The 21880-nt window shown below is 37.4% G+C and overlaps 1 pseudogene; it reads left to right on the top strand.

Annotated features, from left to right (window-relative positions):
* The first annotated feature begins 19678 nt into the window (after positions 1-19678).
* LOC127198928 (molybdopterin synthase catalytic subunit-like) lies at positions 19679-20226 on the top strand (annotated as a pseudogene).
* Positions 20227-21880: the final 1654 nt, after the last annotated feature.

Below are 21880 nucleotides of genomic sequence, written 5' to 3'. Positions count from 1 at the left end.
AGAGAGAGAGCCATGTGGAGGGTCTGTCTTTTATATAGCCCTAGGTAGGGCCATTCTCTCCCCCCCCCATGCCCTCGCAGGGCAGGTAGGCAGTGACATCACAGATAGGCAGACTGAAGCAGAATACTAACATCTACCCCAGCCAAGAAGTTCTGGTTTTCCTTTTTTCTAGACTATTCCAGTAGATTCAATTTTCTCTTTTCTTTTAACTTCATCTGGTCTCTGGAAAATCACCAACCAATAACAATAATTTTTATCATAAATGAAAGAGGGCATGCTGTGTAAAGAAGGAAATCACACAAAATTAAAATCTGTAGAGAAATGGGATTATATAATGGGAAAATATACATGCTGCCAAGCCAGACTACCTGAGTTTAAACCACCAAAAGCACATAATGTAAACAGAGAACAGACTTTAACATTAGCACACTGATGTTTGAGTGTTTGTACATATAAATGTACACACACACACACACACACACACATACACATACACACACACACACACACACACACACACACACACACTTGGGCACACCAAATAATAAAAACGATTTATAGAAGAAAAATTTTTGTAGAAGAAAAATAAACATACTGCCAATAGCTGTTCACATGCATATTTAGATATAAACATTGACATTTGGCCATTGTGTTCAACAAGTGGATGCAAATGTTTTAAAAGAAAAAATCCATCAATATGAAGAGAAAACAAAAAAGGAGACCATATGCAGAGAAATCCCCTTGCATGTTGTAGAAATCATCATGCTGAAGAGAGTGACTTAAAACAGGTAATTACTTACACCAATGGTATTCCTACCTCTAGTTTAGTAGTAGATATGTCTTGTAGGCTGGCTACCATTATAACTTTCAGGGTTCACAGCACAGTAAGACTGATCAATAGTTTTCTCTTCAACCCCATGCAGCACTGCGAAAACTAACCAGTAGAGATCAAGTTTATAGGTCAGGGCCAACTTTATTTTTCAATGTTCTGACTAATTAAAGGTTGTCTTTGGCAATAGGATCATGTTCTGTTGGTAATTAAGTACATTGACAATACCTATAATATATGGAAGTCTATGGGACCTAACTGGCCAACAATTCCAAGAATCTATTCATTCCTGGTACTGGGCTCTCTTGCTCTCTTGCTGTCTCTGTCTCTGTCTCTGTCTCTCTCTCTCTCTTTCTCTCTCTCTCTGGAGAGAGGGCTTGTACAGAGAAGAGAAGCCATGGGTGTGGTCATCTCAGAAACAATGTGAAGACCTATGACTGGGTAGGATCCCAGGCGGACATGGGGACAACTCTAACTGAGACTCCTAGTAGCAGGGGTCCTAGATATTGAAGAAGCCAACTTCTAACAATGCAGGACTCCTAGTAGAGAGAGGGGAATACCAAGACACCTGTAAAAACATTGACCCAAGATTTATCCAGTCTACAAGATAGGCAGGGATAAAGATAGAGAAGAGATTGGGGGAACATCCAACCAATGCCTAGCCCAACCCAAGACCCACACCATGGGAGAGAGCAAGCACTGACAATATATTAACTAGAGATACTCTCCTATGTTTGCAGATGGGAGCCTAGCATAGGTTTCTTCTGAGAGCACCCAGCCAGCAGTAGATCTAAACAGATGCTGAGACTCACAGCCAGAATTTGGGTGGAGCACAAGGAATCTTGTTGAAAGAGTTGGGTGAAGAATAAATGGATCTAGAGAGGACAAGTGCTCTAGAAGAATAGCAATAAAACCAAGTAACCTGGGCCTAGGCAAGCTCATGGAGACTAACATACCAAGCACGAACTTGGCCTAGGCCCCTTAGATACATAGCTGGCTGGTAGAGTGGAGGTTATGTGTGTTCCCTACAAAGGGAAAAGGAGCTGTTTCTCTTTTTTATTAATTTATTTAGATTACATCTCAATTGTTAGCGCCTCATTTGTATCCTCTTGTCTCTTACATGGATTCTGTCGCCTGACTTTCGATCTCTTCCCCCTTGCCAGACTACAGGGAAAGAAGATGTGCTCAGTCATGATGCTGCTGTAGGTTGGTGAGGGGGCGTTGTCCCGTTATCTGAGGAGTAGGAGAGGAGGGATATGGGAAAGAAGGAGGGAGGGTGGAAGCTGGAGGGAAGAGAAAGAGCCTAAGATGGTAGTATAAAAAGAATAAGCAAAAAAGACATTAAAAAACCCCACAAAACATTTGCTCTCAGCCTTAAAGAAGGTACATGTTTCAATCGATGTGGTGGACATTAATGTCTTTAGAAAAGATGTTTAATATTTATCTCTATAAGATTCATCCAAAAAGTATTCTTTCCATTTACTTAGGTACATGAATAGATATGAAAATAAATGAAACTGAGAATGCAGCAATTATCTTCAACCAGAGTCTGTAATATTTTAGTTTAGAGATATAGATTCTTAAATTTAAAAAATTTAAATTCATAGTAAAACATTATTTACAATAAGTATTGTTAAGCTTCATTGGCTTTCTTTTAACATATCCCTTCTGATCATGAGAAATATTTAAATGTCTGCAAAATTAACTGTTTCATCAAATAATAACCTCCTGATTAATTCTTGTTAAAAACTCCATGAAACAAAATGAATCTAATTTATCTGTTAGAAAATAAATCATAAAAAATTTCAGGTAAGTGTGTGAATGCATGTGTCTGTCCATTCTAGTATTGCAGTGTTTCACTATAATAGATCTGAATTTGATATAAAAGATTTTGAGACCCTATGAATTACCTTAATTTAACTATGCTCATCTGACTTTAACCTCAGTTCACCTGCAAGTGGTGAATGCCCTTTAAATGTTCAGGAAATCATGTGGCATTAATGTGTTTCCTTGCTTTGAGGAATAATTGCTTGAAATGTACCATATTATCTCTAATGGATTAGTACTACTTAGGAACCACCATCAAAAGCTACCAAGTTCTACATCCTCCCTTATAGTTGCTATTTTCTCCATATCCCTGAAATGTTCAGGACAATAAGAAAATTAAAATTCCTCTTCACCGACCCATCCCAGGACTCTACAGGTACAAATCGAAGTGTTCCAGATCAAAGCACTATCATTATTTTAACTGTGGTCCATGGTGTTTGAGTCCTTTCCATCAAGCTGGGAAATGGTCTCCATCTACATGGATACCGTCCTTAGAGTATTCGTACAAATACATCAGATACTTGTGCCCTCAGAAGCACCCAGCATTATAATCTGAGATTATTGTAAAAGAGCTAATGGAATAGGGACTTCTAGGTAAATTATAGTAGAAGCAGGAGAATGAATGTCAGGGTTGATTTGCTTGGAATAAAGCATTGTAGTTTAAATGTGAAATGGCCACTGTAGGCACATGTGTTTAGTTGGCCTTAATTCTTCAGGTGAATAAGTGTCTTTGAATGCAGGGAAGCAAGCAGCAGTAATGGTGGCAGGAGCAAAATATTGAGAGCTCACATATTGAACCACAAACCAAGGGAGAAAGAGCTAACTAAGAATGGGAAAGACATTTTCTCCTCAAAGCCCAAGCCCAATGACATGCTTCCTCCAGCAAGTTCACACCCCCTAAACCCATGCCAACAAGTACACCAACCTGGAACCAAGTATTCAAGTTCCGGAACCTATGAGGACATTCCTATTCAAACCACTGTACATTTCTTCTCCTCCTAATAGACTTGGCCAAACTATCAGCCAAAATAAACATTCTTTCCTTTAATTATATTTTATCAGGTATTTGGTGACTGCAACAGGAAACACAGCTGATACAGGCAGCATTGCTGTGTTCTTAAAGAAAAGTTCTCCACAGGGAACTTAAACATTTGGGGGAAAAATGGGTTACAAGACATAATGGGTATTTTTGTTTTTGTTTTTGTTTGTGTTTTTGTTAGTTTTTGGTTGGTTGGTTGGTTGGTTGGTTGGTTGGTTGGTTGGTTGGTTGATCGGTTGGTTGGTTGGTTGGTTGGTTGGTTGGTTGATTGGTTGGTTGATTGGTTTATAAGCGTGTCAATCCCATTGTGTGTAGAAGTCATTGTTTTCTTGGTGTCTTCCCCACTGGCTCTTAAAATCATTCTGCCTCTGCTTCAGCATAACTCCCTGTACCTGAAGGAAGGGGTTGGTGGGTACATCCCACTGAGGACTGTTTGTTTCAGATATTTCATCCTTAGTATATTGTCCAGTTGTAGGTCTCTATGTTGGTTCATAACATTTTTTAATGGTTCATAGCTTATATAAGAAGAAATTTTTATGATGATGGCTGAGGAAGACACTGATCTATGGGGATAGAAAAATATCCTTAGAAGTCATTTATCTGTTATGTTCCTTTAGCAGAAGACCACAATTTGATTTTCCTATGGCCCTTTGGCCTAGCTAAACTCAGATCTTTGGACACATGAGCAATGTCAGGTCTCTTGTAGAGTGCGCCTTATGTTGAGGTCCATGACATATTGGGAGTTCAATTTTGTGCATTGTGATAAATATGAATTAATTTGCCTTTTTCTTTCTACATGTGGCCTTCAACTCTGAACAGCACCATTTTTTGAAGATTCTTCTTATTTCTAGTGCGTATTTCTGTTTTTTTAAAAAATAAAAACAGGTGTCCACATATGTGTGGACAAATGTTTGTATCTTCAGTTTGATTCCAATTATCAACATATCTGGTATTATTCTGCTTTAATTGCTATAGTTCTGTATTACACCCTGAGATATGGGATGGTTGTATTCTAACAATTTCTTTTATTATTTTTCAAGATTTTTTTCTATCCTGTGTATTTGTGTGTGTGTGTTTTAGTGAATATTTTAAAATAAAACGAATATTTGAAAGTTAAAATGTTATCATTAAAGCAAGATTTCCTAATGTGACTTGATCTTATAGTGATTTGATAGGAATGGGCCCCATAGACTCATGCGTTTGAATGCTTGGGCCATAAGGAGAGGCACTGTTAGGAGATGAGGCCTTGATGTAGGAAGTATGTCAGTATAGGGGAAGTCTCTGAAGTTTACTATGCTCGAGCTATGCCAGTGTGGCACACAGTCTCCTTCCACTTGTCGCTCAGAATGTAGATCCATGAGTTCCTTCTCCAGCACCATATTAGTTTCCTGCACACTGTCATGCTTCCTGCCATGATGATAGTGGACTAAACCTCTGAAATGATACCTTAATTAAATGTGTTTTTTAATAAAATTTGCCTCGGCCATGGTGTCTCTTCACACACACACACACACACACACACACACACACACACAAAAAAAAAAAAAAAAAAAAAAAAAAAAAAAAAAAAAGAAAAAGAAAAAGAAAAGAAAAAAAAAAATAAAAACTAAGAGAGTCTGTCATTAACTTTACATTCAAATATTTATATCTTTAAGAAGCCTGGTATATTCTGAGAGATAAAATAATTTTAGAACATTTTGCTTCAATTTTGTCTATGTATATTTTAAGTGTACCATTCCTCATGAGATGCAATCCTCTAACTAGATTCCCTCAGGTATTATTTTTGTCTTTTATTTAACATGCCGGTTCATTACCATTTAAAAGAAAAATACCATCACTCAATTTCTACTGTTCTAATCATATCTTTACATTCTTGTCTTCTGAAATTTTTATTATAAAAATACTTATGCTTCTCTGTCTTTCTTCACTTATCATGTCTCACTCTAAATTCATCTAGGGATTCTTCTGTGTCTTACATATTATTTTAAATTCAAATTCCTGCATTTTGTGTAAATATGATATATTTTGACAGAAGCTTTCATCCATGAGTTCAGAAAAGCACAAATGCATAGAGAATAGTCATACATAATACAGCAGTTTATTTCAGGAAGATGTCTGAATTCATCAGGCAACATATAAGTAAAAGTCAGTCTGTACATATTTTTACCTAATTTGTGTATACCATGATCCTGAGATGACAAAGGAGTCCTGAAGTAAAAATTCATTGTTAGAAATAGAGAAAAGCTTAAATATCTTTGAGAATAGTTTTATTTTGAACTAGTTAGTGACACATGTGATAGCACTGTATGTTAAATACATAAATAACCCATATGAGATTAGAGACATTGGGGTGGGTAAGGGATAAAACCTCATTGAAGAGGAAGCCTAGACACATAAAAGAACTGGCTCTGGTTTTCTACAGCACAATAGAGAAACTTTGAAGAAAACTCTAGGATATATTTAGAAGCTACTAGAAGAGGATGCCAACAAAGGCATGAAAATACTTGAAGAAATTAAAATACTACTTCGATTTAATCATCATATATTATATAAATGCTTCAAATGACTATAATGTGACTTGAAATAGTTGGGAATAATGTGTCCCATTAAATATCATATTCTCAAAGCATTTATAAATTACAAAGTTGCTTACACTAGCTAAATACATGAAAGAAAGAAATAGTTCAGAAGGTTGGTAAGCAGTGATGTAACTCCTTATGGAAAATGACTGAGCATTTAGTGGAGCAGGGATGGTGTTGCCGTGGATTCATATTACCTTTTTCTTTCCTTTCCCTTCATTTTATTTTTAGATTGTAAAAAGTTTATCTTATTTCCTAGTCTGTTTAACTGACAAAGTCTAGGTAATTTATAAATAATAGAGATTCTCAGATTTCTGGAGTCTCGAAGTACAAGAAAATATGCCAATAGTTAAGTGGCCAGTGAGACTATCTCTGAAATGGCTCAGTGGTTTAGTAATGTCTCTTTCAGAAGTTCCAAGTTCAATTCCCAAGCCCCACCTGTTAGTTCACAACCCTGTGTAACTCTCGTTCAGGGCATATAAAGCCATTTTAAAGCCTCCAGAAGTGCAAAACGTACAAGCAATGGTGCACAGACATTCATAGAAGCAAAATAGCCAAACCTATGAAATAAAAACAGATTTTCTTTTTGCATAATAAGTACTCAATAAAAACCAGATCGGGTATAAACTCCAAAACAATGATACCTGTGGAAAATACTTCAAAAGAAGCTGATTGTTGCTAGTGACAAACATAGCGCATGAAGGAGCAGCCTTACAGAGTCACAGAACAGCACATATTCCTAGATATTGGCTTCTCTGATGTTTATTGCTTGTTTGGATATTAGCTTTATATTTTGCTGCAATTTCTGAAGAATTATTACAGAAAATGTAATTTGTATTCATGTCATGTAGAGGTAAAAGAGTTATAACTGCTATATCCTTAAGACAATTTACATATGGGTTATCTTTTTTCTTACTGTTGAAAACTAAACTACAATTTCAAGATCTATATATATCTATCTATCTTCCCATATATATATATATATATATATATATATATATATGAATATACATAAAATATATGTGGCTATATAATTAAACAAATTGTGTTTTTCTTACATTGACATTGAGATTGCAGATGGCTAAAGTAACAATCACAAGTCACCTGCTGATAGGATCTGGAGTAAGCAAACATGCAGCGGTTGGAAGTAGCTTGCCTTTACACATCCTAAGATACATAGTTTTATAGTGAAATTAATTTCACTTGTTCTCATAGGTTATATTTTAATTAAAATATATGAGCATTAAAACTCAACATATAGGCATGAAAGTGCGAAATAAGAATTTTTTAATTAAATATAGATCCTTCTCTCGTACAATACACCCTGACCACAGGTTCCTCTCCCTCCACTCCTCCCAACTCCTCCAACTCCTGTCTCCCATAGATCGACTTCCCTCCCATCTCCCTTCAGAGAAGAGCTGGCTTCTAAAAGACAACAAACATGATACACACACACACACACACACACACACACACACACACACACACACACACACACAAATACAATAAAACAAGTCAAAAGCCCTCATACCAGGGCTGGAAAAGGCAATTCAACAGAAAGAAAAGAATTCCAAAAGCAAGCAGCAGAGTCCAATATACCCATTCCCAAAGTTAGGACACCCACAAAAACACCAAGCTAACAGCTCGATTTGTTCTCATCTCTTCCAATAACTGCAGCACTTCTATAAAGGTAAACCCTACAAATGCATGTGCGCTACTATTGCTAATTATTTCTGTTTCATTTTAAACAACATCTGTACTGAAATAAAGACAACCATCAAATGATATTGAAATACATGTCTACAAAAAGCATGGTCTTTTGTGACATTTTCAGCTGTTTGTGTCCATTTGCATATTTATTAATGAAAAATTAAATACTCTGGATATGTGCATAATCTTCAGCTTATGGAATAAGGTTATTAATAATGATTCAGGAGCAACTTTGCAAAACTCAAGTATCTGAAAGAGAAGCCAGGAAGATTACCATAAATCTTGTACATTACATTTCATGTGGCTGGATTTGTTATTGCTTTATAAATCTTCGTTATCTCTACTGGTCTGAAAGACTTTCAGCTTCACAGTTTTTAACACACCAATCTTTATTCTGAATGGATGCTTTCACACATAACATGGAATAGTGACATTTACGTGATATTACATGCACTAAAAGATATAGTGATTTCTCTTCAAAGAAAATAAAAAGAGAGGGCATAATCCTTGAAAGGAACAGCCATAGTAACAGCCAAGGAAACATATCCCACCTCCAATCAGCAGTTGCTCATTTCTGTGCTTATAAAGTATCCACTAAAACACAATCAAAGTATTAGTGGTCATATATATCTTCTTATGATCCATTAGATGCAAGACATTATCTTCAAGATTCTGTTTCATAATGAAGGTGAACATGACATTTCCCTTATAGATTGTGAAATTAAAATTGTAGAAGGAAAAACATGAGGGAAAAGACATACAAGAATATTACAATATATTCTGAAAACTTCATGATGTTTAAAATTCATTAATAAGAACAGGATTTAAATTTATAAAAGGTAAAAGGAATAGCTAATTAAAAAATAGATGTCTTAAGGATAATGATTAATATTTTCTTTAAAGTTTTCACATATTCATGTATTGAACTTAAGGGTAATTGCTGAGAATGATGGTGCATTCCTTTAATACAAGCACAGTGGTAGGCAGAGTAGGGCTGATCTCTGTGAGCTGAGGCCAGATCAATCTACACAGCATGTTCCTAGCTAAGTATGGCTATATAGTAGTGCTTGGTCTCAAGTAACAACAAAAACAAAGCTAACATAATGATAATTAGATGTTATCATTACTATATAATGCAAAGAACTAAATGTCAAGTACATTATCATTATAATTCTGTATGTTAATGATGTAATAGTAAGTATAATCACCACACACACATAGAGAACATATGTGTGTAAACGTTATATTATATGTGTATATTTATGTGTGGTTTTTTAGTTAATAAATATTATAAAGCACATATATATGTACGTATATGTATGTATATGTATATATATATATGTATATATATATGTTACATACATGGTATATATTCACGTTTTGCACCAGCTCCTATTCAATATTATTAGAGTACAAACATTTATTCCATAGATTCCATTATACTGTGATTAGACACTGCAAACATAATGCATATATCCTAAAGTGGTCCTATGATCATTCATTCATTTACAAAAAGTTTTTCATTGTGTTTTATGTTTTATGTTTCTATAACAACTGGAGACAACAGCCTCTGATCTCATTAATATTCTTGTTCTGAATTAGTAGAAAGACCATGTAAGATCCATGTTAAGAGCATGATATACGTCCAAAATTTGTGAGAGACACGGTATGAAAGAGCAATTTAAAGCTATATTAAACTATAATAATAATTCCAGGTAAACCTAATTAAAAACTGTGATTTATTGGATCTAATATAACCTTTACTGAGGAAAAGTAGATTTCAGAAATGATGAATAAGCAAAATGCGCTGTGTGCTGATGCTCATCCTCCGAGTGATTTCTTGAACATTATTTAAAAAGTATTTTCTAGTAACCTGAATATGTAGTCAGTGTGTGTATATGTATATACATAGATGTGTGTGTGTGTGTGTGTGTGTGTGTGTGTTTCAAAGCCTTGGCTATATGAAAGAACAAATATATGAGATGCAAAAGAAAAAGAACAGATTGTGCAGTCATGCCTTGATACAATAAATGGGGTATATTAAGTAGATTAATCACAACAAATATTATTAATACTCTCAGGCTAAGGTTTTGGGCGTTGAAATAATTTATGATAAAGTAGAAACATTCAGTAGCCACAGATTCTCCTTGGTTGGCAGACAAGTATGGCCAGATACTCTGTATAGAGTAAACAAAACTGAGAATTCTTTATTCACTGTTGCTTCTCAGGCTAGTAGACTAACAGTCTGATTTGAGCACATGTCAGTATCGTCTAGCTTGATATACTAAGCTTGGATCCAAATAGGCAGGTGAGAAGGCAAGAAAATAAAAGGAAGCCAGCAATATTGGCCAAGTGTTTGATACATACCTGTCTTTTGTCAGTGCACAAACTATTCATCATAACGGATCTTTGGTGCCACACTTAGAAAGATGTGGCTTGGCTGTGTCAAAGGCATTCTAACAAGAGGGCCAACTAACCAGCACCTCCACCCCCAACCTGTGTGGCTTGAGAAGAGTTCCACCATCATTGCTAAAGGTTAATGGATGTCATTTTTCTTGGTTTCCTTTTTTCACGCTTAGAGCCTGAAATGTATGGGCCTGTTGACGAATCAGAGTATGAAATTATGTATGAAAAATAACGTTAAGCTGAGGGGCTTGCTATGTTTTTCTGATCTCCCTTTGGCGTTAAATTTTATCTTTATTTATTCCTGCATTATGCTATTTCTAACGCCTTGCTCGGATCTGAGTACCTATTATTTTTGCAAGTATAAACTACAACATTCTCAATCTATTACAATTTGCATTTGTAAAAGCATTTCTAACAAAAAGATAAGGCAAAAGCCCTCATGTTGAGGCTGGACAAGGCAACCCAATAGGAGGAAAAGAGTCCCAAGAACAGAATCTTGTTTTGTCATGTTTGGTTATTGCCTTGTTTTTTCCTTTCTGAAGTGAAAGAAAGGGGGAGTAGATCTGGAATGAGGGGTTCAGCCCCAGTCTTCCCCTCAGTAGTAGAGGGAGGGGAAACTGTGGTCAGGATGTACTGTATGAGAAATGAATGTATTTTTAATAAAATTTCCAAATTATTTTTTTCAAATTACTAGCAAATACAACAAAAAAACCAGAAAATGTTTATTTTTATTTAATGTCAGATATCAATTATATTATCAATATCTTTATATAATATTTAGTTTGGGTTAAAAATAGAGGTGTATGAAACATTGGCTTAAAAATATATGGGCTGGATCAAGCATAGTGGCATATACCTTTTGTTCCAACACTCAGGAGACTGAAGCATATGTGAGTTGCAAGCCAGTCTATTCTACACAGTGCATTCTAGGCCATCCAGAGCTACACTATTAAAGTCTCTATCTTAAATAACTACACATTCAAGTGTATCACTTGAAAACTGGAACAATGTAACCTGTAGAGATAGAATTGCACAGGAAACTGATTTCAGTTGCACAGTACAATCCTTGGCAAATAACTGCAGGCAATAAAGCTATTATGAGCTATTTTATTTTTATCAATACGCATCAATAAAATCAAAATGATTGAGAGTGTCACACGAAATACGGGAGCACATCTGTACCTGGAAACCAAAATTTAAAAACAAAAATTATGTAGATAGAAATAATTGAAATGTGTAAGCCAATTATAATTATTTTGACTAATTATGCATTATTAACCTCTTAAATTTGCAAATATCTACATCAAATGAGAAAGGTTATCATTATCAAGCACATAAAAATGAAACTGTAATAAGCAACTGAAAATCAAAACTATTTGGTAAGGCAGCACCCCTACTAACACAAGTGCTCACACTCAGAAAGCAGGCGGAAGAAAACTCTGCGAGCTCAGGAATATCATGATGTTATTGATAAGATAGAAGGCCATGGCCAATAGGCAAAAATCTACAAATTTCCTTTCTTCCGTCCGTCCTTCCTTCCTTCCTTCCATCCTCCTACCTTGTTCTATCGTTCTTTTCTTTCTTTTTTGTTGTTGTTGTTTGTTTTGTTTTGTTTTTTGAGACAGAATTTCTCTATGTAGGCCTGGATGTCTTGGACTGACTTTATAGACCAACCTATTTTGAACTCACAGAGATTCTCCTGCTTTTGACTCCACCAAGTGCTGGGATTACAGGTGTGCACCACTGCTCTGAGCTAGCTTTCTTTCTTTCTTTCTTTCTTCTTTATTAATTGATTTATTTATTCCCTTAATATCCTGGTGGTAGCACCCTCCCTTCTTTCCTGCCAGACCCCCCCTCCCTCTCCCATCAGCCAGAAAAGAAGCCCCCCTACCCACCAACCCCAAGTCATCATCACATTAAGACTGAGTTTGTCAATTGTTGACCTTAAGGCCTGGGCTGCTGGTGCTCTGTTCAGAAAGTTGTGTCCTGTGCCAATGTGCTCCAGGCTCTTCCCACTTTTTCCTCTAACCTATCTAATGCCTGGTTTTATGTTGAGGTCTTTAATCCACTTGGAATTGAGTTTTGTGCATGGTGACAAAATAAGGGTCTAATTGCATTTTTCCACATGTAGACCTCCAGCTAGACCAGCATCATTTCTTGAAGATGCTATCATTTTTCTATTGAATAGATTTGGCTTCTTTGTCAAAAATCAAGTGACCAAATGTGTGTGGATTCATCTCTGGGTCTTCAATGGATCCACAGCCTGGTCCTGTGCCAGTACCATGCTGTTTTAATTACTGTTGCTCTATAGTACAGCTTGAGATCGGGTATGGAGATTCCTCCAGAGGATCTTTTATTGTATATGATTGTTTTTGCTATTCTGGGCTTACAACTAACAAATGGGACCTCATGAGGCTAAGAACCTTCTATAAGGCAGGAGACACTGTCAACAGAACAAAGTGACAGCCTATAGACTGGGAAAAGATCTTCACCAACCCTACATCTGACAAAGGTCTAATATCCAAAATGTATAGAGAACTCAAGAAATTAAACACCACCAAACCAAATAACCCAATTAAGAAATGGGGCTCGGAACTACAAGAGAATTCTCAACAGAGGAATATCAAATGGATGGGAAACACTTAAAGAAATGCTCAGTGTTGCTAGTTATCAGAGAAAGGGAAATCAAAACGACACTGAGATCCCAACTTACACCCTTCAGAATGGCTAAAATCAAAAATTCAAGTGACACCACATGCTGGCAAGGATGTGGAGAAAGAGGAACACTCCTTCATTGCTGGTGGGAATGCAAACTGATACAACCACTTTGGAAATCTATCTGGCACTTGCTTTATCAGAAAACTGGAAATAGGGCTTCCTCAAGACCCAGCTATTCCACTCCTTGGAATATACCCAGAAAATGGTCCACCACACAACAGGGACATGTGCTCAACCATGTTCGTAGCAGCCTTATCCATAAGAGCCAGAACATGGAAACAGCTTAGGTGCCCCTCAGTAGAAGATTGGATAAAGAAACTGTGGTACATTTACACTATGGAATACTACTCAGCTATTAAAAACAAGGAATTCCCAAAATTTGTGGACAAATGGATTGAACTAGAAATGATCATAATGAGTGAGTTAACCCAGAAGCAGAAAGAGTCAAATGGTATATACTTACTTATATCTAGACACTAGCCCCAGGGGCATGTCCGATGAAAGTCTTCTCTTACCAGGAAAGTGGGACAAAGGGGAGGGCATCCTTTTGGGACTTTAGGTGAGAGAAGCATGGGAGAATGGGGAATAGAAGGATCCAGAGGGTCCTAGAAACCTACAAGAAGAACACTATGACAGGCGGATCTGGGCCAAGGGGTCCTGCTCAAACTATGGCACCAGCCAAGGACAATTTGGGAAGTAAACTTCGAACCCCTACCCAGATCTAGCCTTGGACAGGACATTCTCCTCATTGAGTGGAGAGTGGGGACAGACTTTCACATGAATTCTGGTGCCCCATATTTGACTGCATCCCCTTGATGGGGAGGCCTGGTGGCACTCAAAGGAAGGATAGCAGCCTCCCAAGAAGAGACTTGATACCCTATGAGCTTATACTGGGGAGGAGGATCTCCTCAGTCACAGTAATAGGAGAGGGGAATAAGAGGAAAGTGGGAGGGAGAGCGAATGGGAAGATACAAGGTATGGGCTAACAATTGAGATGTAATATGATTAAATTAGTAAAATATTAAAATTAAAAAAAAAAAAAAGACTGAGTTTCTCATCTTCCCCTGTGGCTTGGCAAGGCAGTCCTGTCAGGATGAAGTGATAGCAAAGCAGGCATCAGTTCTGTTAATCGTGTCTCTAATGTATTTGCAAAATGATGAGGTTTTTGTAAAATTTACACAATAGAGTAATACTTAAAGAGATATAAGGATTTAGTTTGGTTTTCCTTTTTGTGTGTTTGTTTTAGGTAGACTATCTGGTTATCCCAGGCAGGCCTTGAACTCCTTATCATCTTGCCTCAGCACCCCTGTCTCCATGCTGAGATTATAGGCACTGACCACAACACCTAAGGACTTCTCTTTCTTTCTTAAGATGTACAGTCTACTGCTTTAGCTGTTTTTGATTGTTTGTTTGGTTTGGTTTTGTTTTCTAACCTGGGAACATAAAATGTTACAAGAGAATAGGGCTCCGAAGACAAAATGAAAGTTGTTTTTGGTTGATGTTGTTTGCTTGTTTTTAAATCTGTTAATGTTTGTGATACTGGGATGATCTCTTCCTTTAAGTGAAGTTGTATGTGATCTCTGACCTGCACAGACTTTTGAGTGTTATTTACAGATGGATTTTTAAGTAATTCTTGTAATATTCATAATATATTTGGTAGAGCTGTTATTTATAACCAACTCCTTCACAGTTTTTACCTGCTTGGTCTAATCCTTGCTGTCCATCAGTTAGTGTTACTGGTTGAACTTTAAGTGCCTGAAAAAGGCCTGTCTGTTAAAAGCTTAGTTCCCAGCCTGCAGTGTTGCTGGTGATACCGGGCTAGGTAGTGGAAAGGATGTAGGTTATTGACGTTTGTTATCAGAGAGGTGAGGAGTATTGGGATTCTGCTCTTCCTGTTTCTCTCTTTACTTAACCACTTGCAGTCTGTAAATATCATTGCTGCACCACTAACTTCTAGTTATGAGTTCTTCCTCACAATAAGCCCCAGACAATGAAGGCAATAAACTATAGACTTCACAGCTGAATCCATGAGCCCAAACCTGCCTGCTCATTGTAAGAGACATCTCAGCAGCAAAGGCAGTCTTTGACCAGTGTGTGGCTTTTACACATTCCTGCTGTTTCCTTTCAATGATCGGGAAATTATATAGTGAAACAAAAATGTGAACTTCCCTCGTAACTTATTTGCAAAGTTTACATTAAACTGCTTTCTTTTCTATCCGATCTTTCCAGGCATTACAGGAAGCAGCCACCTATTCCAAAATTCAAAGCAATTTGTTCTACAACGAATTTCAGGGATAATGGGTCCAAAATGAAATGATATGTGATCCAAAATAAAATCAGCCATTAGTTACTCATCTCATTATAATCTTGTTTTTTTATTGTATATTTTGGGACATTTCTTTTTTTTATTTTTTATTTTAATTTTATTAATTTATTCAGATTAGAACTCAATTGTTATCCCATCACTTGTATCTTTCCATTCCTCCCTCCCTCCTGCTTTCACCCTATTCCCCTCCCCTAGGTCATAGACCTAGGGGGACCTCCTCCATGACTAAATGGTCATAGGCTATCAAGTCTCATCTTGGTAGCCTGTTTATTCTTTCTTTGAGTGCCAACAGGCCTCCCCACCAAGGGGACGTGGTCAAATATGGAGCACCAGAGTTCATATCAAAGTCAGTCCCTGCTCTCCATATAAGTGTGGAGAATGGGGTTCGATGTTTACTATTATATTGTCCTTGCTTAGTGCAATAGTTTGAGCAGACTCCCCTGGGCCCCAATCCACCCATCATGATGTTCTTCCTGTAGGACTAGGACCCTCTGGGTCCTTCTATTTCCCCATCTCCTATATTTTTCTCACCTAGAGTCTCAATAGGATGTCCTCACATCTATCCCAATCTCCTGGTAAGTGAAAACTTTTGTGGGGCATGCCTTTTGGGCTAGTGACCAATTATAAGTGAGTATATACCATGTGAGTCTTTCTGCTTCTGGGTCAACTCACTCATTATGATAATTTCTAGTCCCATCCATTTGTCCATAAATTTCAGGATTTCCTTGTTTTTAATAGCTGAATAGTATTCCATAGTGTAAATGTACCACAATTTCTGTATCCATTCTTCAACTGAGGGACATTTAGGCTGTTTCCAGATTCTGGCTATTATGAATAAGGCTATATTAATTTCTTTTATAATTTTTTTCAAACACAGTAACTCCTCACCCTTGGTCCTGTGAGTAACCATGAACTCATGGTTTCACCAAGCTGTAGTTGGGTAGAATTCTGCTTTGGTCTGCTGTTAGTAACCTATCAGGGATGAGTAAACATTTTTACATCTCTTCAAAGTCTTATGGCACTCAACTAACGATGAGTACAGGCACCGTAATGAAGAAAATGCATACAAAAAAGGCTGAGGGTAGAAAATAATCAGGGGCAATTAAATTATAGCTACTTTTCCTTATGTGTGTGTATGTGTGCCCCCTCTGGCTTTAGTAGGAATTGCATGCTACCTACTGTGGATAATAAAGCATGAAACCAATTTGAGCTGTCTGAGTGTGTAGCATTCTTTGTGAGAATCCTAGCATGGCTGTTTTTTTCTATGCTGTATTATATAGAATGACTCTTTTATAAATTGGGTCTTCTAGACAAAGGTCTCCTAAATGGCTAATAAATTAGACAATATAATATAAACCACCAAAATAGTATGTATGGGATGAGAGTAATCATACTGTTCTGACACATGCATGGCTTTTGCTGTGGGTCATGCGGCAGGCAACTGAAGCTCAACTGTCTCCCAATAATGAGATTGTTGAGGCAGAGAAGAAAGTACAGTGAGAAAAAGTGAATTGCATGTTATGTTTGAATTAGTTTCTGACTTGTAAGGAAACCTGGAAAGAAAAGACAATGTTGCTGGAGATGGCTCAGAAGTTAAGGGTATTAACTTCCCTTGCAGAGCAGTGGAGTTTGGGTTCCAAGCACACAAGTGGCTCATACCCATCTGTAACTCTGGTTCCAAAGAGGAGCTGATTTCTCTGGCTTCCCATGGCATTTGCACTCACATGTGCATATGCACACCTGTAAACATAATTATATATATTATTAATTTATTCATATTACATCTCAATTGTCATCCCATCCCTTGTATCCTCCCATTCCTTTCTCCCTCCTGCTTTCCCCCTACTCCCCTCCCCTATGACTGTGACTGAGGGGAACCTCCTCCTCCTGTATATGCTAATAGGGTATCAAGTCTTTTCTTGGTAGCCTGCTGTCCTTCCCCTGAGTGCCACCAAACCTAGCTGTACACATAATTAAAGCTAATAAAAACTAATTATAAAAAGGAAGGATGAGATACTAGCCATTTCTTAGAAATAACAAGACATAAGTGAAAGTATAAATTATATGTGTGCTGAAGAACCCTTCTTTTATATTTTATTTATTTATTTATTTATCTATTTATTTTGTTTTTTCAAGACAGGGTTTCTCTGTGTAGCCTTTGCTGTCCTAGACTCACTTTGTAGACCAGGCTGGCTTCAAACTCACAACGATCTGCCTGCCTCTGTCTCCAAGTGAAGAATCCTTCTTAGATACCCAGACTTTGGAACTCATTGGAAGAATTGGGCAGTATGAAAGGAGAAAGTAAGGTAGAAATCACCGAAGATAGTCCTCAAAGTTTAATGGTAATACAGAGGAAAGGAAGATCTATGCTTAAGCATGCAGACAAAGTCCTTAATAAAGGGACAGTAAAGGAAATTGCACACAAATAGGAAATATTTTCCTCTAAACTTCTTGACTTGAGAATGACTTTGTAAAGTATAAATGAAAGAAACTCTCAGGGTCTTTTCATGAGGCTGTGAGACATGTAGGGAGAAGAGGTAAGGCTAAGTGCCCCAAAGACATAGGAAATGAGTAATATATCAACTTCTTCTTTGAGACAGAAGTGGCATAACCTTAGGCAATGTGAGTGAAATTGGTCATTCCTTGGCCATTAAGGATACTTGGTGATCCATGGCTCAAGTCTTCGATGAATGTCAAGGATGGATGGTAGCTACGACAGCAAAGAGAGGCATTAATGGAAGAATTGGGTATCTGCTTATGAAATTCACAAAGACTTAAAAAAAAAAAAAAAAACTATGCCTTTAAAAAAAGAGGTATTTTATACCCAACTTTTCAGGTCACACAGCACTGTGTTCATGAGAAAGAAAAGAAGGAAGTAAAGTCAGCAAGGACCTCCAGACTGATATGGGTAGGATGTGACCTTTATGAGCTAGGAAAGGTTCTGGCAGATCGGAACACTTTAGGTCAGCATATAAATCAGGTGCACAGGCGCTAAAGCAATCCAGTGGAGAAAATAAAAAAGAAAGGCAGACAAAAGGGCCAGCCAGGGTCAGCTGAAATTAAATGTGGCTGAAGCTCCTAGGTGGGAGGAAGTGATGGAAAGCCAATATATTCAACGGTATATTATTGTTGAAGCCAAACGCTGTGTCTGTGGGTTTAGGAAGGCTTTAAAGCCAAAGTAACCTTTCAGCAAAAGTGGTAAAGAGAGGGGAAGGGAAGGCAGGTCAGGTGAAAGAAATGACTATTCCGCTGGGGCTTCTGCTGGGGCTGTATGCAGTTACTGTGCTAGAGTGTGCTATGTTCCTTTCTCCCTCTAAGGAAGTAGGCCAGGCAGGAAGGTTGTTCACCCAGCCCCGGGGCCTTTTCTGTAGCCAGCTGTGGGCAATGCATCAACAAAATAATGCAAGGTTAGAGCCTGTCTGAAGTCGGAATTGAATGGTGGTCATACCTGTGACTTAAGTGGCAGCCTGGTGAGGGGGTGGAGAAAGAGAGAGACAGAGAGGGAGAGAGGGAGAGGAAGAGGGAGAGAGCCTTCTACTGAAGACCTATAAGCCAGATGTACTAACGTGAGTTTTCCCTGCTGATGTTCTCCGGAGTGGGAAGATGTGAGACGGTCACATGGTACTCACCCAAGCTGAGGAAATGAAGAAGGTCTGGAAATTGTTGAGAGAAAACTAGGGTATCATCACCTGTATCTGAAATTGTTCTTTTGGTAGAGTCTTGCTGTGTTGAACTGCTTGTTGCTAGCTGTGTGTAGGAGTGTGGTGGGCTTCTCAATCCCATGACCAGTTCTCACTTACTTGCTTTAAAAGGCAGTGAGCCTTCAGAGATTCTGTAAGACTTCTGTGAAATCATGTCATCACATAGAGCCACTTCTGGGAAATCATATGGAAAAACAGCATATATAACAGGAAAAGACTTTGCAACAAAATACACTTTACAGGTGGACAAAAGAATTCCTTTAATCCAAAAAGTTGTTGGGAGAGTTGTTAGGGCTCCTCTGAGGTGGTAAACCGGCTGGCTCCGTGGTGTGTAGTGGGAGGGTTTCACGGTGCCAGAGTGAAGTGTTGCATTTTGCCAAAAGTGCTGAGGTAACTGGGCTTCTTTTAGAGACCATTTCTTTGCGACAAGAAATCCAAGCATTGCAGCTATGGAAGGAGCTGGAGACTCTCCACCCTGGGACTGTTTCTCCTTCAGATTGGATGATGTAAGAAACCTGGTGATATTGGCTCTTCGTCAAAAATATGTTGAGCTTGGAGAGCAACAATTCCTGCTTCAGCCTGGAGACGAAGTTGCCACCATTCCCACAATTCGTGGAGGATAATGCTTATGAGCCATCTAGGAACGACGTGGGTGAGGTTGAAAAGAAACCTAAAGACATAATAAAGTTCTCTGCCGAGAAACTTTCAGTAGATGAAGTGTCATAGCTGGTGATCTCCCCGCTGTGTGGTGCAGTGTCCCTCTTTGTAGGGACTACAAGAAACAACTTTGAAGGCAAAAGAGTCATAAGTTTAGAATATGAAACATATCTACTGATGGCAGAAAATGAAATCAGAAAAAATTGTAGTGACGTTAGACAGAAATGGCCAATCGACTTGGTTTGGTTCTAGTGTCAGAGACAAGCCAGATTATCGCTGTGTCCTCTCCTCACAGAACCGCATTCCTTGAAGCTGTGCACTATGCCATTGACTCTTTAAAAGGCAAGATGCCTATATGGGAAAAGGAAATATAAAACTAATCAGAATCATCTTGGAAATGAAACAAAGATTGCTTCTGGGCAGCTGGTGACTAATCAATTTTTGGTGCACTAAATCTTAAATTAGGTAAACAATCTCTTAGTTTATACAAATGAAGAATAGTAAAATGCATGAGTGTGCAGGATGAGGGGCTACCTAGGAACTGAAAATGGGAAGAAATGGCTTAAGTCAAACATGAGGTGAGACGTCTGTGGTAGACCCATCCTTCTGTGGCTAACTCCTGATTGCAGCCAGCTCACAATGTGCTGTGCCTTTCCTTTTACTCATAGCTATCTCAGGAAGACCTCACCATCTCACAGTGTACTGGTAGCATCGTAATCAGGCACATAGTACAAAATATTGGCAGAATCATAAAGTCATTTTCAGTTTTGATAGTATATCTTTTACGTAACTTAAAAGTGAACCTAAATAAATCATGACTTAAACAACTTAAAATTAGATCCTGTCTGTGTATAGTCCAGCGATAATACGTAAGTAATTTTATATTACAGAGACCACTATGACTTCAGAATCTATAATTACACAATAAAGTTTTTTATATTTCTCTAGCTGTCAATATTCTTATGACTGTACAAATTATCATCATAAGATTGAGAACTAACTAGAAGCAAGGTAGATTGTGTTTAAATGGTGTATGATGTTTAGAAGTTGGCCAACAACTATTTATGGAGATTGTGTGATTATTTATTAAAGTAGTTTGGATAGTTTTCATAAGGTTTACGTAACATTTATAGCTTGTGTGAAATTATTACTAAACAAATTTTCTGCAACATTTTATGCCATGCCAATCCATCATGGCAAGTTTAGTATACAAGTCCTATACCATATGTTTTGAAAATGTTTTCAGCCTTATTGACATATATTTGACATGTAAAATGTATTTCAGTTCTAAAAAGAGAAGTTGTTAGTTAAAATTTTTATCATCAGAGATGTATTGTTTTTCTGTGAGTTAACTGGTGGCCAGAGTGTCTTTCAAAGGACACAAATGTCAGTTGCATCTTCTGCTGCTGAAGACACAATCTGTTCTATTTTCAGAACTTGGAAACATCAAGTTGTGATTGACTTAGGCAGTATAGGAAAGTGCTCTGCAAGCTTCCAGGCAAGTATCACTGAAAATTCCTGCTTGCCATGGACCTAACATGCTACATTATCAGTATGTTAGGTTAGGCAAAATAATACACACATAAAATAGTGGTTTTTTTATTATGACATATTTCAACTACTTTCCAATTGGATCTTAAGGCATATTTTAAAGGAGGGGGACTCATGTTTGGCATTGTTATTCAGGGCTAAGACTTGTAGCTGAGCAGGTCATAGATTCTAGTGAGAAGACCATGCATATTGTTATTTTAAAAAAAAGATGTGATGTGTATATCAAATTTCCTTACATACACATTTATATATGTGACAATATATTATTGTTGATGCCAGTTTTGGTCAGGAAACAAAACTTAATATATTTTGTACAGTATGAGCAGTCATTTTAGAGTCCATAACTTCTCAAGTAACTGAAACTAGGTGACTATTTCATAGTGTCCCAGTCTCACCTCTCAAATGAAAAGTCAGACATCTAATACACCTTTTACAATGTTCAGAGTATAACCAGAGGAGGAATATGAGAGGTAGGGAAGCACTAAACTGCTATGATTTCATTTAACCCATGCTGAAATATATCACATTTGAAAGAGT

The sequence above is a fragment of the Acomys russatus genome, chromosome 15, assembly GCF_903995435.1.
Source record: "Acomys russatus chromosome 15, mAcoRus1.1, whole genome shotgun sequence".
Taxonomy (NCBI): domain Eukaryota; kingdom Metazoa; phylum Chordata; class Mammalia; order Rodentia; family Muridae; genus Acomys; species Acomys russatus.
Note: the sequence above shows the minus strand (reverse complement) of the source record. Positions and strands in the feature narration are given on the sequence as shown.